Here is a 15,952-nt window from a genome sequence, read left to right as displayed (position 1 = left end):
AATACTATAAAAGATCAATTGAATGGATTAATGAAACAAGAAAAATGTCAGCATTAAAATGCATACATAAAAACATATAGTGCATGAGCAAGTTTTGTCCACAGTATTCAGATAAATCAAGGATTATTTATTATTATTTGAAATCTGAATTTCTTCAATTGACAACACTCTCAAATCAATGTACATTTTAACAATAAATGTATTAGAGCTTTTCCAGATACCTCATTGTTTTCCACTTTGTATTGCAATGGAAAAACTTTTCTCTGAAAGACAACATTATCCCATTCCCCAAACAGACCCCACTGCACCCCTCCCTTCCAAAGGTTAGAAAACTGGCAATTATTCCCCTAGTGCAAGTATTTGTTATTTCCATATAAAATGTAAAGACAAATTAATTTTATTTGGAAGATCCACCCTTAGAGATGTAGGCTAAAAGGCCCTCTAATTAGTGATTTGGTAGATGTTACTTCAGCTGATTTTCTTTGATACTTCTATTTGGATTTGTTTTATTTACCTACTTGGAATACTCATCTAAAACTGTATTCTAAATATTTCTACACATGTTGCAAGAGAACGAGACAAGCCTTTTATTCATCTGCTTTCTACTTCAGAAATGAAAAAGAACTTCACAGACCAACATGGGTGTTTTCTTTTGTCGTATTTTTTCTGTGCGACCTTAGAATGGGTGAGTGGAATTTCACACCAGAATTCCTGATTCTGACTTGAATACCAGGTTTACTGTTTGCATAGTTAACATATATTAGATTTATATTCTTCCCAGTTTAAAATATCAAGCACAGATTATACAGAATTTAAATACAGCCACTTTATCCAAGCTAATAGTTTTCCTACCTTTCAAATATCAGCTTTCTCCAGAGTACAGAATATCCTACAAATAATTTGCAGACAATCTTTCTTTCTAAAAAATATCATAAGATATTCTGGAAAATGCCTTTTTGTTAAAACCAATAGTCATAATGGAGTTAAAAAGAGAGATTTTTAATAATCTCTTACTAATTTACTTATCTAATTTACTGATCAAAAAACTCTAGTAAACAGTTTTTAATGGTCCATTCAAAAAGCATACTGTACTTTTATAAAATAAGACTACTTAATTGATATCCTTCATAAAATACACATTTAGTTGTCTAGTATTTATAAGTGCTGAGTTGCAATGCATAATTAAAATTTACATGCAGCAATTGCAAAAAATATTTTTTACTGATACACATTTTATTTAGTACATTAAAGTTTGCTCCCATATTTAATCTTGCATCCTAAAACATATTTTAATGTATTTTTATGTTAGAAGAAAATACTATAAGCTGAAATATCCTTGAGAATAAGAATTTAATACATCTAATACACTTCATTTGTAAACCTTTTTACTTAGCCTTTTAAAGCTACATACTGTTATTTAGCAAAGCTCAATTAAATTAGTTACCAACTAATTTATTCTTTGCTATTAAGTGCTATCAGTGCTATAACAAAGCCTGCGTAGCTGAAAACTCTCCTTCCTATTTGCAAATTCATTTCATCTAATAAATGTTGATTAAATAAGCACCAACATTCAGACTTTGATAAATAGGTTTATTTAGATCTTCTGCTATATATAATCATTGACAGCAAACTTAATTATATTGAATGGGGTTTTCCATTAAGATTCACAAGGTTAGGATCAACCTAGGTACAAGGTTAGAAAAATCTTGCAGGATTTATTTGGAAGTCAGTTTTAATAAAATCAGCCCAATTTTTTTCAATTAAGATTTGTATAAAATAAAAAGGTAACACTGAAACAGTTTTAATATAATTTTAATTTTTCACCCAGCCTTAAAATTATACAACAGCATTATTTTATCCTTCATTATGTCAATTTATCATGTTCCCCTGCGCTTTTAGCTTGACTACCTTCTTATGTGCACCAGGCTTTGCTTACAAAAATAATTTCCCATTCTGTCTTTTAAACATCAGCTTCAGTTCTTTATTCTTAAATATCCTATTATAATCCCCGCATTTATATGGAAAAATAGGATACATTTAACAATAGACCCAATAGACCCAACACAGTTTGTTAGGTATGCAATATACACCAAAATGCAGCTAATGTCTTTCTGAATGCTTTTATTCTTTCATGTGTCCAAATTAATGGGGAAATCACACATTCATATAAATTTCTTGTAAAAAAAGAAATTTTGCAATATAAAAAACCAAAGTGTTTAATGAAAATCTAGGAAAGCTTTTTTTTGCAAAAAAAAATTAATATAAAGCTGATGCTGTGGAATATGTTCTCCTGTACATAGCTCCTGATATTCAACATCAACTCTATTAGCAGAAATTATATAAATACTCATTCAGGAATACTACAAAATTAAATGCAGCTTTCTGCTCAGTAAGTTTGGGTATAGCCTAAATTAATAAAGATGGAAAGACTTAAACTGCAGCATTTAATTTTTTGCTTCCCTTTTCCACATAATTTGTCTGCACCCGGGACATTTACCAATGAAGTAAACTTGCAATCTTTTTGCTGCTTAGTTTTCTTTTTATTGTAATATTCTTATGGTCACACATAATTTAAATGTTTAGCAATTCCTTTCCAAGTTAAATACTGTTTTTCATGAAACACACAAATGCTGATCTGCTTTTTATGCAGGCAGATGTTAGGATATATCACTAAATAGTCATTCTTTTTCCCCCCAATGATTCTGGGGAAGGTAACATACTTTTTCTAGTGTATGTTGACTATTATTTTTAATTTAGGTTAAAATATCAGCTTATTAAAAAGAAAAAAGAAAAGCATGTCGATTCCTTTCCGGTGAACAACACCCCAAATATGGGCTGTGATGTTGTGGCAGCCTTTCTCTAAACAAGGACATACTGAATCATGTCAGCTCCCTGCACTGCAGTGCTATTCAGGCAAGAAAAGGTAGGCATCGCACGCTTGATGGAGATTCCTCTTAATGTTCTGTCCTTTCTAGAAACACCATTCATTTCTTGGGGGAGGGGGGGCACAAAAAAGGTGGAATCTCCCTAGAAGAGGGGGGGAATCCAACGGGGAATTTTGAGCTTGGAATTCCGAGGTAGCATCACCATAAAATCCTATGCGGAAAAAAAGTACACTGGGTCCTACCCATCGCCGAAACTTAAAGCCAAGTATCTCAGCTGTTCTAGCTGCGTGGGAACTCCCGTCCTGCTCGTCGATCCTCCCTTCCCCGCCCGTTTTTCGCTTAGACGTCAAAGTGGCAACCCCGAGTGAGCCCACCCATCCCCACTCCCCGTCAGCTTGCAGGGATTAATTTCGCGCTCCCCGGGCGCACGGTGGGGTAAGGAGCAGGATTTCCCCCGTAGCGGCTACGCGGCGTTACACGTGCCTGTGAGTTCCACCCGTCTGCTCCCCCTGAGTATAACCGGTCTCTCTCTTGGATAACTCCCTTCCACCACCACCACCACCCCGCAAATCCACGCCAACCTTTCTCGAGATCTCTCCTTTTATTGCCGCTGCACCTCCCCACGCCAAGTAACGAAAAGGAGGGAGGGTTTGGGGGAAAGGCGCAGGAGGCAGCCGCGCACGACTAAGCAGCCGCTCAGCTGTGCGTCAAAAAGTATTCGGAGACTAAAAGAATAAATGTACCACGTCCCCACGGTCCGATTGCAAGACGAAGTGCAAGCTAACAACTTTGCAAGCTTCCGAGAGAGAGGAAGAATCTTGCAGATTCATCCTACCGAGAGAGAGAGAGAGAGAGAGAGAGAAGCAAGGGCGCGCGCGTGCGTTCAAGCCCTTTGCAAAAAGCCTCGAGGCTTTCCCCCGCGTCCAGCGCACTGCAAAACCGGCCGGATTGTCTGCAGCCACCCGGCAACGTTTTGCGCTTCCTTCGCCTCCGCCACGCTCGTCCGCAGCTTTTTACTTCGCCTTTCTGCCCCCTCCCCCCATTGCCACCCGCTTGCCCTCCCTAAAAAGTTCTCTGGGGGGGGGGGTCATATGCGCAAGAGAAGGCCTTGTCCATCAAGACTTCGACGACCCCGCCAAGCTGTGATTTCCCCCTAGAGAGAGATTCCCTCCAAAGGGCTGCACCGGCAAAGGAAACTGAGGCGCCTCGGACACGACTGCAATACGGCCGCAAACCCCACGCCGCTTCACTCTCCCCAAAGTCCCGCGGAACTCGCCCAAACTTCTGCGCCTCAGAAAATCGCCCGAGCGTGACTGCCGCCGTTCAAGCAGCACCTCTCCCTCCTTAGAGGACCTTCGGGGAAAAGTGCGAAGAGAGCCCCGTTTCCAAATCTAGGGGGGAGAGGAGAACTCGCTCCAAAGTTCCTCGCGGCAGAGGCGGCGTTGCGAGTGGGAACCCCGCTTACCCGCTGGAAGCGCAGCCCTGGCTGCTGTTTCTCCAACCACTCGGAGCCCTGCGTAATGGAGCTGCGGCTTGCTCGAAGTAGCAGCAGCAGCAGATTAGACTTTCCCCCCTCTTCCTCCTCCGTCTTCTCCTCCTTGAGGAGGAGCCTCGCGGCGTGACCGTGGCTGTGGAGGGGCGGGATAGTAGCTGCGCGGATCCCCCGGCGCCGCGCGCGTCCCCTGCGCTGCAGTGATGAAGCGCTTTGCCAGGGAAAGCAGAGTCTCTCGGCGGGGCGGGAGGCGAGATATGGCATCGCAGGCGTGCGTGGGAGACTGCGACGGCCGGGAAAGCCCGTTCTCTCTTGGCTGCTTGGAGAAAACAGCGGGAAAGCGGAGGAGGACGAGGAAGATGGGAAGCCGTGAAACGGAGCTGAGGGAAGGGAGGGAACGGATAATTCAAGCGGACGCAGTATTTCGTTCCTTGCGTACAACGAAAGCGAGCCCCAGATTTGATGAAGCGGGACAATTAAGTATGGAAGCTAAAACATATGAAGAGCGGTTACAAGAACTGGGCATGGCTAGTCTAATGAAGAGGAGGACCAGGGCTGACGTGCTAGTAATGTTCCTATATTCGAGGGGCTGCCACAGAGAGGAGAAGGACAACTATTTCCCAAGGCCAGACAAAACAATGGATGGAAACTTATCAAGGAGAGATTTAACAATTGAGAACAGCTTGCCTTCAGAAGTTGTGGGTGCTTCATCACTGGAAGCTTTCAAGAAACGACTGGACGGCCACTTGTCAGAAATTGTATAGGACCTCCTGCATGAGCAGGGGGTTGGACTAGATGACCTCCAAGGTCCCTTCCAACTCTGTTAATCTATCACATTCCTTAATTGCCAAACATGCAGAGTTAAAAGTGATATCGAATGGCAGTGAAGCAGGGATTTTAAAAATGCCCATGCTGCTGGTCAGGGCAGCGGATTAAGGTTGCTCAGTGCCAAAGTAATGTCCTTCAGCACAGACTCCCATCAGTACTAAAATCATCATCCTTAGCAAGGGACTGTGGGAGTTAGACTTCAGAACAGCTGGATTACATCAGCTTCCCCACCTGAGTGGTACGACCTACCTACCTACTGCAGTGTAACAGAGGTGTACCTGTCTTAGGCTAATGAAGAGAAATTGGTGAGCCTGGGAAACCAATTAGTAATACAGAATAACATTTCATGGAACAAAGCTTGTGCAGTAATAGAATTGTCCTTATATCTTTACATTGTCAGTGGCTCTATTCTTAAGCCACTTTCCCATTGAGGACTTTCAGCAACCAGCTTTAAAAGACCATCATTCAAGGCCACTGTTCCTACGGTGAACCTGCCTATTTACTGAGCCTGGACTGGTATGTTCCAGTTCAGCATGATATATGAATCCTATTTAAGCCTAATTCTATGAAGTGGCTGACGTGATGCATTAAGATGACAGTTCTGAAAGACCCACTGAGATCACACTGTATACCACGATGAGCTCATAAACTTGCCTCCAGATTGCCTATCGGTCCAGCTATTTAAAATAGAGCATTTGTGCAAGACACTATAACGGTGCAGGCAAACTGCATTCATGAAATACGTGCCAAAAATGGTCTACAATCTGTACAGAAATAAATCCCACAATGATAAAGCTACCTTGGAAATAAAAAAGACCCTATTCTACATATTGTTTAATGCAATCCCCTATAATTTTATATTTCTGTGGAATAATCTCATTTCCCCAGCAATAGAACAATTTATTCATTTATTTTATTTAAATTATGGGTGGCTGCCCATCTTACCTATAGTAACTCTGGACCACTCACAGCAAGATTGCTGTAATTAATCAGGTTGCTATAGTAAAACAATTAAATGGTTGAGGATAGCAACAATCTCAGCCAGTATACTATCCTAGGCCAAGAGCTATCTGGTCTATCGAGTTGTGGGGCCTGGTTTTTCACCAGACTATGAGGATCTCTCTCCACATTTCCCCCTCTCCCTTTTTCATAGGAAACGATAGGCCTCCTGAAGTGGTGGGAAGAATGTTAGTATGGATGGACATCTATATGGTATAGCATGCGTAGTATTGGTATGTAGCTAGAGATTGATTAGCAGTATGCAACCTAGCCAACAGCCAATAGCTGTATAATCTGTTCTGACAAGCAGTGATTTACAATGTGCCACCTGTTAGTTTCACTTTTCTACTAGCACTAAAGAGGATATAATACAAAATGATTGTCCAGTGGTTGTTCACTTCCTTTCACTGTAGAGGATCTTTTTTGCAGAAAATGTTAAAATCTGTAAATTTAAATACTGTCAGAAACTAAATGCTGAATGAGAAGAAACCTTTGATTAACCAATTGCCGTTCAGAGGAATTTAACTGAATTACACAAAAATACTGGATTCATCCATATTATAAATCCAATTTATTTTGCATACTCTAGAACGGGTGTCAGGCCGACAGGCCAGATGCATCACGTGCTGGCCCCGCCCCTGCCCAGTTTAGCAAACGGGGAAAAAGTCCCAATACATCACGTGACGATGCTGTGATGACACGAGTTTGATACCCCTGCTCTGGAATAAAAATGGGACAATATATTGCTTATAAGGAAGGCAAATTGAACATAAGATTAATCACACAACTGGCTTTTACAATCTTTCATATCGTTTATTGAATAATTTTGGGAGATCAGATTGGTATTCTTCATGGAAGGAAAAGAAATTAAAAAAAAACTTTTGCATACAAGTGATTTATAGCCTCTTAATTGCTTTGACCAGTAATCACTGAAGTAATATAAAGTTGGTCCTCATTATTGTTATGCTGGCACAATTATGGTTGGATGACACAAGAATATATTTTAAGACCACGTTTGAAATATCACCACAATATAAAAAAGATGCTCAGACTCTGCAGAGAAGAGCAACAAAGATGATTAGGGGATTGGCAGTTTAAGCATATAAAAATATTTGCTGGAATTGGGTATGTCTAGTTTAATGAAAAGAAGGACTGGGGAGACATGATAGCAGTGTTCCAATATCTCAGGGGCTGCCACAAAGAAAAGGGAGTCAAGCTATTCTACAAAGCACCAGAAGGCTGGACAAGAAGCAAAGGATGGAAACTAATCAAGGAGAGAAGCAACTTAGAACTAAGGAGAAATTTCCTGACTCTTAGAACAATTAAACAGGAGAACAACTTGCCTCCAGAAGTTGTGAATGGTCCAACACTGGAAGTTTTTAAGAAGAGATTGGACAACCATTTGTCTGAAATGATATAGGGATTCCTGCCTGAGCAGGGGGTTGGACTAGAAGACCTCCAAGGTCCCTTCTAACTCTATTATTCTGTTAAGTTGGAAGGTGTGGAAATTACCTTTGTCTTTGGGTGTCTAAATTGTCCTCCATACTAGACTAGGTTGTTCCCTGCCCAAGGAGGGAAGTTTCTATTGATACCTACGGAAATATTCCTAACAAAACAAATACTAGTAATGAAAAGAAAACCAAAAATTGAGGACTAGGGCAGTGGCAGAGAGTGAACAAGTTATCAAACCCTATGCTGTCTTCTAAATATGCACTAGATTTGGATTCCTTGAGTGCTATAGGGGCTTTGGTTTTTTAAAAGCAGAATTTAAGTGCCATAACAGCATATTCACTTTAACTGTAAGAAGACAATTCTAATAAAATACTGTGAATTGGATATTTGCATTTCAAGTAATACCTTGTGTATGCACACTATTGTACACAACCTGAACCAAATGACAGTTCTTCTCTTTAAGAACATGAGTTTCAAACCCATCTCAGTCATTCATCTTAAACTCTGTGACATGTTACCTGGACTATGACACTCCAGTCACAACAAAAATAGTGACAGGATACCGTATGCCTGTCATTTTCTTGGCACTTCAGGCCAAATAATCACCCTGAGCACAAAGCTGCCTTTCATCTATATTATTTTTCTTGTGCAATTTGCATTCTCTTAAGTAGAAGATTTTATGTTTGTAGAAAGGTAAATTAAATTGAAATATTTATAATCTTCTGACAATGCAGTTCAATTTTATTTCTTTTTTATATAACTTTATTGAATTACAAAAAATGATAGAAGATAAAGCAAGAAGATAAACAATTTTAAAAAAGGAAAAGTCAGGAAAAAAGTAAGATAAAAGTGCAGAAAGAAAAAAGTAAAGAGAATAGAAAAGGAATGAATTGTTACTTTCTTTAGATAAAAGATACATCAAACTCTCAGATCAATTTTCTTTCTGACTAAATCACGCCACACTCAATACTTAAGAGTAAAAGGAAAGCATGGCATCAAAGTACTAAAAAACAGGAAACACTCCACCAGTTAAAAGACAGTAACTGGGGTTGATTCTGCCATTCACGTTGGCTGTGTAGAATGCAGGTGTCAGGCTCCAAACCAAAAATGATACACAGTTAATTCTTCCAAGCTGAGTTATTTATTGTTTTACATCTACAGACAAACGTAAGACTGAGAACTCTACTATCTGCATCCACAATATATTTTGTGAACTATTAGGGGGGGGGAGGGTGGTCTCTCATGAAAAGAAGACACTTCGCAAAGTTGTCTTGGGATGAGAGCCCAGAGAGAACTCCGAAACCCTCTTTTATTAGAAGCAATCTTGTTAACGTAGCAATTTTGTTAATGTCCTATCACAAATGCATTACATCACACAACATGCACTGATCATTCGCATAAAGCATACAAGGCTGCAGAGTTTAAGTTTGCTACAGTTCTGGTTAAGAAATGGCAACAATTTGTCCTTGCTCCTTGCTCCGTGTTCCAGCCAATTACCAGAAGGCTCCGTTGTCCTAGCACGTACACAAAGAACAAAGAATCATAGTTCCCACATCTCCCCTGTTTTTCCTTTTTAAGAGACAGGGAGTGTTTTAGTCCCAACAACAGTCTTTGTCAGGCCCGTAGGCAAGAGTGCTGTGCATGCTGATGTTATCCACGGCGTTCGTGGCTTCTTCAACCATCACAAACATCTTGTCCTCGTCTGGGTCGTCACAGGTTGGCTCCCCTATCTCATCTTCGGATGGCAGTGGTTCATATGTGTTAGTTATTTGTTGATTCCAGAGAGCCATTACCTGCGCAGTGGCTTTTTTCTCAGCCAAGAGGGATAAACTGTTAGAAATAGTGCGTACAAAGATGGGTAATACACAAGGCAATACAACACATCCCGCAGCAATCATACCAATGAGCACTACAATAGCTTGCAAACCAGGCAATTTTGGGAACCAGGATCCAAACATGTCTCTAAAATCAAGACCATTCCATGTTTGTACGGGTACATGCGCAACCTTGATCATTCTATCAGTAATTTGTTGGATAACTTTTCTGCTATCATCTACCTCAATACAACAATTACTAAGGTTAAATTTTCCACACACTCCTCCTTCTTTGGCAAGAAGATAATCTAAAGCCAAGCGATTTTGCATAATATAAGTTCGTGAGAGCGCGCTTTCTTTAGCTAATTTTTTGAGTGCTACAGCTGTTTCATTGGTTATAATTTCTACTACAGCCTGCAACCTTATGATTCTATTAAGCATGTATATAGGGGTACGGTATCCCCATGTGCCATCTTGGGCCCATGTGGACAGGTCATAGTAATGGATGATACGCTCAGGGGGCCATTCATTGTCCCTCCAATTACCAATTTTTATGTTGCTGGACCTCTTTTTTCGGATGTTACCCACTTCTTCATACACCGGAATTCCTAGTGTACGTCTCCTAGTAAGGGTTAAAAGGAAGAAGGATGGCTGAATGGCTCCCAGAATACAGGACCCGTACCACCCTGCAGGAAGAATGTTATAAGCATAACTTCCACAAATCCAATACAGTCCATCGGGGGAATGCCATGCAAGAGTGTTATTTTCAGGATCCTTTAAAAAGGTCATGTTGATAATTTTACTTAAAGTATTATTAGGTGGGGTAGGTGTATCATTGGACCACCATGTATTGTTGTTCCACGTGCCTAGGCACAACAATTCTCCCATTGGGAGAAATTGATTGTCGGTCTGATTACGTTGGAAGCATACATGACCTACTAAGTTAGTAGAAAGTAGCCAGGTTTCATTGGCAGTCTGGTGATATGTAAAGTTGTGTTGATTAAGTAATAATTCTGTATAATTTGCTTCATGACCATGCCATGGCCATTGGTCCCCCATATTGGTCCCTCCACAGACAAAACAATTTTTGACAGTTAGTTCTTTGGCGACTGTCTCAACTAGTTTTATAAACATGTTATGAGCTTTGGGGGGAATAGGGAGAGAGTTCAATTTGCCAATTTCGTATTGATATTCCCAGAAAACTTTGGAGGGTGTTGACTTTATGGAGGTGGTGTGGATTTTCAATACAATATAACCATATGGGTCACGTCCGGTACCGTCGATACCAAGACCTAAAAAACGATATTGTACCCCCTTAGATTCAGGTAAGTGAGTGTACAAGCAAATGGGATTACATTTGTCAGTGGTACATGAAGTAGAGCTTGATTTAACAGTGATATTAATATTTTGAGGGCCTCTTACTTGAGCAGTCAATAGGTGGGGTGTACCAGTAGTTGTAAACAGTGGTGGCCCCCACATTAGTCCCGGACACCTTTTGAAAGAGATATTTCTTTTCCTGTAGATAAGATCTCTGCCAGCTGTGTGAGCCGCAGGTAACTCCTGCAGCGTCGTTAGGACCTTGACCTTTGCTGATGGCAAGGCAAGCATCAAAGCATACTGAGGTGTTGGTACCCCCCCCCCCGAGTGACATTATGGGTTATGTACCCGTTTTTTGTTTGACTGGTAGAGAACATTCCTGCAAGATCAGAACTGGAGCCACCTTTGTATGCATAGACATATAGGGATGCTGTAATGGGTCCCACTGCCTTGTGCTCATAGCACTGAATGCCTTCGGCAGTGTAACATCGCGCATATTGAGTGTTGTTATGCAGACAAGGGGAGACCGTCGTGGAGTTGCACTCAGGCTTCAAGGTATGATAGATCAGGGTGGATTGGGTTTTCGTTCCGCTGTGAGTAGTTTTGATGCAGGCGTCGCAGGAGGATGGGGTGGATGTCGTATCAGCAGGAACGATGTGGAAACCCAGGAGGAAAATGATGAATGCAGTGGGCAGCTTCATGATGCTGATGTAGGCAAGGCTGGTTTGGGTAGAAAAGGCCTCACTTGTCGTCCGGGGACCCAGGTGGTGGCGTTGTTGTAGGAAACAGCCCCGTACCCTCGTCCCCAGGTTATAAGTTCAGCTGGCCCATGCCATGTGGGATCTGGCAACTGTCGAAAGTAGACTGGAGGTCTAGGAGCATCCTTGGATGGAGAGCAAAAGTGTCGAGAGGCAGCAGAAGAAGCAGGTGTGCCAGACTCATTCAGGAAATTCAGTGTAAATAAGCACAAGTTAAGCTTGGGGTGAGTTTCCCCATTGAGGGTTTCCCCATTGAGTTTTGAACTTTGTCAAGGGCATTCTTTAGGGTCAGATTGGCTCTTTCTATTATGGCCTGCCCTTGAGAATTGTATGGAATGCCAAATTTGTGCAAAATGCCCCATTGTTTACAAAAGGTAGCAAAGTTGGTACTAGTATAGGCGGGGCCATTATCAGTTTTTAATTCCAAGGGCTTTCCCAGGCACGCAAATGACTGGATGCAGTGGTTAATGACATGTTTTGTGGTCTCTCCTCTTTGCAGGGAGGCCATGATGAACCCTGAGTATGTGTCCACTGAAACATGGATATATTTCCATGGTGCAAAAGGCGCATACTGGGTTACATCCATTTGCCAAATTTGGCAGGCTTTTAAGCCTCTGGGATTTACTCCCATTGGTAGGGCAGGGGCTTGCTTGCTGCAAGTAGGGCATTGTTGAATAATTGCAGCAGCCTCTTGGGCGGTGATTTGGAATTCCTTCATAAGAGCCCTTTTATTTTGATGAAAATAGTTATGACTGTCCCAAGGGGTTAGGGGAGAAAGAGAGAAAGCAGATAGAATAGTAGCAGTGGATGTGGCTGAAGCCGCTGCATCGGCTCTGTCATTTCCTTCTTGTAATGGGCCGGGAAATGGTTGATGACTTCGTATATGAGCAACAAAGAAAGGGTGGGAGCGGGTTGAGATGAGTTGCTGAAGCGAAATGAATTTAGTAAGAAGGTCATTGTCCAGAATGGGGGAGAGATATGCATCGGAGATATTTTTTACTATAAAAGTGACATAAAGACTGTCCAAGATTAAATTGAAAGGTTGATCGGGAAAATGTTGGAAGGCCAATATAGCAGCAGCAAGTTCTGCCCTTTGGGCAGACGATTGTGGCTGAGTAACTTTGGTGCACCATTGCCCCTCTGAAAACCAGGCACAGGCACCATATTGCTTCCCTCCATCTGCATATATAGTGATCGCAGAGGGAATGGGGGCTGTGGATTCTATTAATTGCCAATTAAAAGGAACCAGCTTAAGTAAATTAAGCTGGTCATCTCCAGGGAGATGGCAGGAAATAGTCACCGGCCATTCTCCCATTACAATTTGTAATGACTCTGAATTCAATAGCATTACCTCCCAATCGGACAATGACATGGGGACATATAGTATAGAGGGTTCAATAGCCATTAGGGCTTTACAACATTGACGCCCTTTGTGAATAAGTATAGAGAAGAGCAAAGGTTTAGGGTTAATGGATTTACGAGGGGTATGAGGCAGATGTATCCATTCTAGGATGAGAAGTTTAGAGAGACTTTGAGCAAGAATTGCAGTAGGTAGCTGAGGTGTATTGAGCAAGATTAAGGAAATAGGAGCATTGTTGTGACATCGGTCAACCCACTTTTTCTGCATAATGTGCTGAATGTCCTGGGTGATTTTCAATTGATGATCTGTAAGGGTAATTTTATCCCCTGGAGTGGTTCCTCCCTTTAATGCATCAAACAGGGGGCTGAGCATGTGTGTAGTGATGCCAAAATAGGGACGGGTCCAATTAATAGCCCCTAAATATTGTTGTAATTGCACGAGAGATGTGGTGCGGGGCAGGGCTAATGCTGGTAAAACTGGTGCTGAATAAGCCTGCATTAGCTTATGTCCTAGATATTGAAAAGGATGTCGTGTTTGAACCTTTTCCGGGGCTATGTGTAAACCACCTTGGTGTAGCAAGGTGATAAGGTTGTCCAGGGTAGCGGCAACTGTGCCTTCCGGACCAGGGGCACCTATGAGAATGTCATCCATATAGTGGTAGACTAGAAATTGTGGGTGTTGTGTTCTATAGGGCTGAAGGATTTGATTAACATAGTATTGGCACATTGTAGGGCTGTTGAGCATGCCTTGAGGCAATACCTTCCATTGATATCGTTTAGTGGGATGAGAATTATTAGGTTGGGGAATAGTAAAGGCAAAGAGTTTGCAGTCTTCTGCATGAAGGGGGATAGAAAAGAAACAGTCCTTGAGGTCAATGACAACAACGTCATAGTTAGTGGGAATAAGGTTGGGATTAGGTAAGCCACATTGGAGTGAGCCCATGGGTTGTATGATGGAGTTGACAGCCCTTAAATCATGCAAAAAGCGCCATTTTCCAGATTTTTTCTTTATAACAAACACCGGAGTGTTGTATGGGCTAAGCGACGGCTCGATATGATCATACTGTAATTGTTCGACTGTTAATTGCTGCAATGCAAGCAATTTATTTGCTGGCAATGGCCATTGATCAACCCAAACAGGAATGTCCGTGGTTAAGGTAAAGCGAAGCGGAAGAGGATGAGTCATTCTAGCTGCAATTTAGCACCAAATTGAGAGAGCAAGTCCCTCCCCCACAAATTCGTGTGAAGGGGGAGGATGACGGGCTTTATTTGTGCAGTCCCTGTGAGGTTTTCAGAAGTCACAGGGAGCCAAAACTTACTGATGCGAGCCGTTTGAATCCCTCCTACACCTCTGACCGATGGGGAGGTCTCTGTTTCCCAGTCTGTAGGCCACTCGTCAGAGCGTATCACCGAGACGTCAGCACCAGAGTCCAGAAGACCGGTGAAGCAGCGACCCTTGATTAAAGCCAAGAGTGTGGGCTTAGTTTCGGTGATAGATCTAGTGAGGGCAAGCACATCAGAGGGAAGTTGCGGTGCCATGATCATTTTTGCTACCACATCACCCTTTTGTAACTTCGTTGGAAGAGTGGATAGCACAGAAGGGTTAATGGCTGAGAGTTTTGAGGAAGGATAAAGCAGATCGGGAACCACAGGGATTCCTTTGAGGAGGGCATGAGGGTGAGATTGTATAAGAGCAGTTTTATCGGAGGAGAAGGAGGCAGAAGGAGGAAGCTGTGCGCTGACAGAGAGTGGTAGATGGGGAAAGGATATGAGCACATCTTCTGCCACTGATAATTCATACACAGTGGATGGTATATGGGCAGCCTTGGGAGAGGGGCTAGCTGCCGGCCCCTCTACTCATTTCCCGAGGGTTCAGTTTTTGATTGACATTGATTAGTCCAATGATAGCCTTTCTTACATTTCGGGCAGACTGTTTTTGTTGAACATCTCTACTGGCGGAGGGCTTTGCTGCCCCCCCCGCCGGGGGCTCAGCATTGTGATTTAAAATGGCCAGGCTCCCCACAATTGTAACAATTACCAGATGGCTTATTACCTCTGGTGATAGCTGCAGCCACATATTTCTGGAAGTGTATTGGTGTGTTCCCACCACCCTGCAGGCTTGTAGGAATTGGGCTAGAGTGGCATCTGGAGAATTAATCAAGGGAGTAAGCAAGGTTTTACAGTCTGCATTAGCGTTCTCATATGCCAATTTAAGAAGAATTTCCTGCCGAGCCGCCTCATTTGTAATTTGCCTTTGTAGGGCCGTTTGGAGGCGTTCAATAAAATTGGCATAGGGTTCATTGGAATTTTGTAGAATTTTTGCAAAAGATTGTGCGGAGGTATGAGGGTCATCCAAGCGAGAGCGAGCAAGCAGAGCGGCTTGTGCAGAAAGGTTAAGAGCATTAATAGGGCTATTATATTGAGCTTCGGGAGCAGCAAAGGCACCCTCTCCTGCCAGTTCATTTGCAGTAAGATTCGGATTTTGAGCTGCCAATAGGCGACAATGATGGAGAAACTCCGATTGCCATACAACAAATTGAGTCCCTGTTAGAGTCATATGAAAAAGGCTATGCCAATCAGCTGGGATCATTATATGGGCGTTAGCCATCATTCTAAATAATCCCATCGTAAATGGAGCCTGAATACCATACATTTGTACAGCTTGTTTGATATCCTTGATTGATTTAACAGGGAAGGGTTCCCAGTGCGGGACGTTTTGTCCCTGCGCATTCTGCGCATAAACTAACGGGAATGCCGATGGGCAGTCAGAGTGATCTAACTCACCAGTTCTAACTCCTGCAGCGATGGCAGCATGAACTGCGCCCATAGGAGGGGGTAAGGCAGGAGAGGAAGGCACAGAAGGGAAAGCAAGAGAAGAAGAAGAGGGATTGGGTGAGGGGGGGTCAGGAGAAGGGGGAGGAGGTTTACCGACCTCATTTGCCTCCGGGGGGGCAGTCGGTTTAAGAGACACAGGCGCCACAGCAGGGGGCAAGAGTTGTACAGCAGGATTCACATAGGGAGGGGGTCCAGAAAGGGGGCCAAGTAGGG

General features: G+C 42.5%; 1 protein-coding gene and 1 pseudogene across 2 annotated transcripts in view; both read right to left on the bottom strand.

Annotated features, from left to right (window-relative positions):
- SV2C (synaptic vesicle glycoprotein 2C) overlaps nucleotides 1-4,859 on the bottom strand; it is a 69,089-nt gene extending 64,230 nt beyond the window's left edge. The window contains exon 1 of one of the 2 annotated variants that reach the window (XM_087927183.1): nucleotides 4,351-4,859. The gene's annotated coding sequence lies outside the window, so the exon portion shown is untranslated. The remainder of the gene's footprint in view (nucleotides 1-4,350) is intronic. The other variant, XM_087927186.1, reaches the window with a different exon arrangement.
- Nucleotides 4,860-14,757: 9,898 nt separating this feature from the next.
- LOC148127391 (endogenous retrovirus group K member 8 Gag polyprotein-like) lies at nucleotides 14,758-15,731 on the bottom strand (annotated as a pseudogene).
- Between the last annotated feature and the right edge of the window lie 221 nt (nucleotides 15,732-15,952).

This window comes from Pseudonaja textilis, chromosome 2 (assembly GCF_049901715.1).
Source record: "Pseudonaja textilis isolate UNSWEBS1 chromosome 2, rPseTex1.2, whole genome shotgun sequence".
In the NCBI taxonomy this organism is placed as follows: domain Eukaryota; kingdom Metazoa; phylum Chordata; class Lepidosauria; order Squamata; family Elapidae; genus Pseudonaja; species Pseudonaja textilis.
This window is presented reverse-complemented; position numbering and strand designations above follow the sequence as displayed.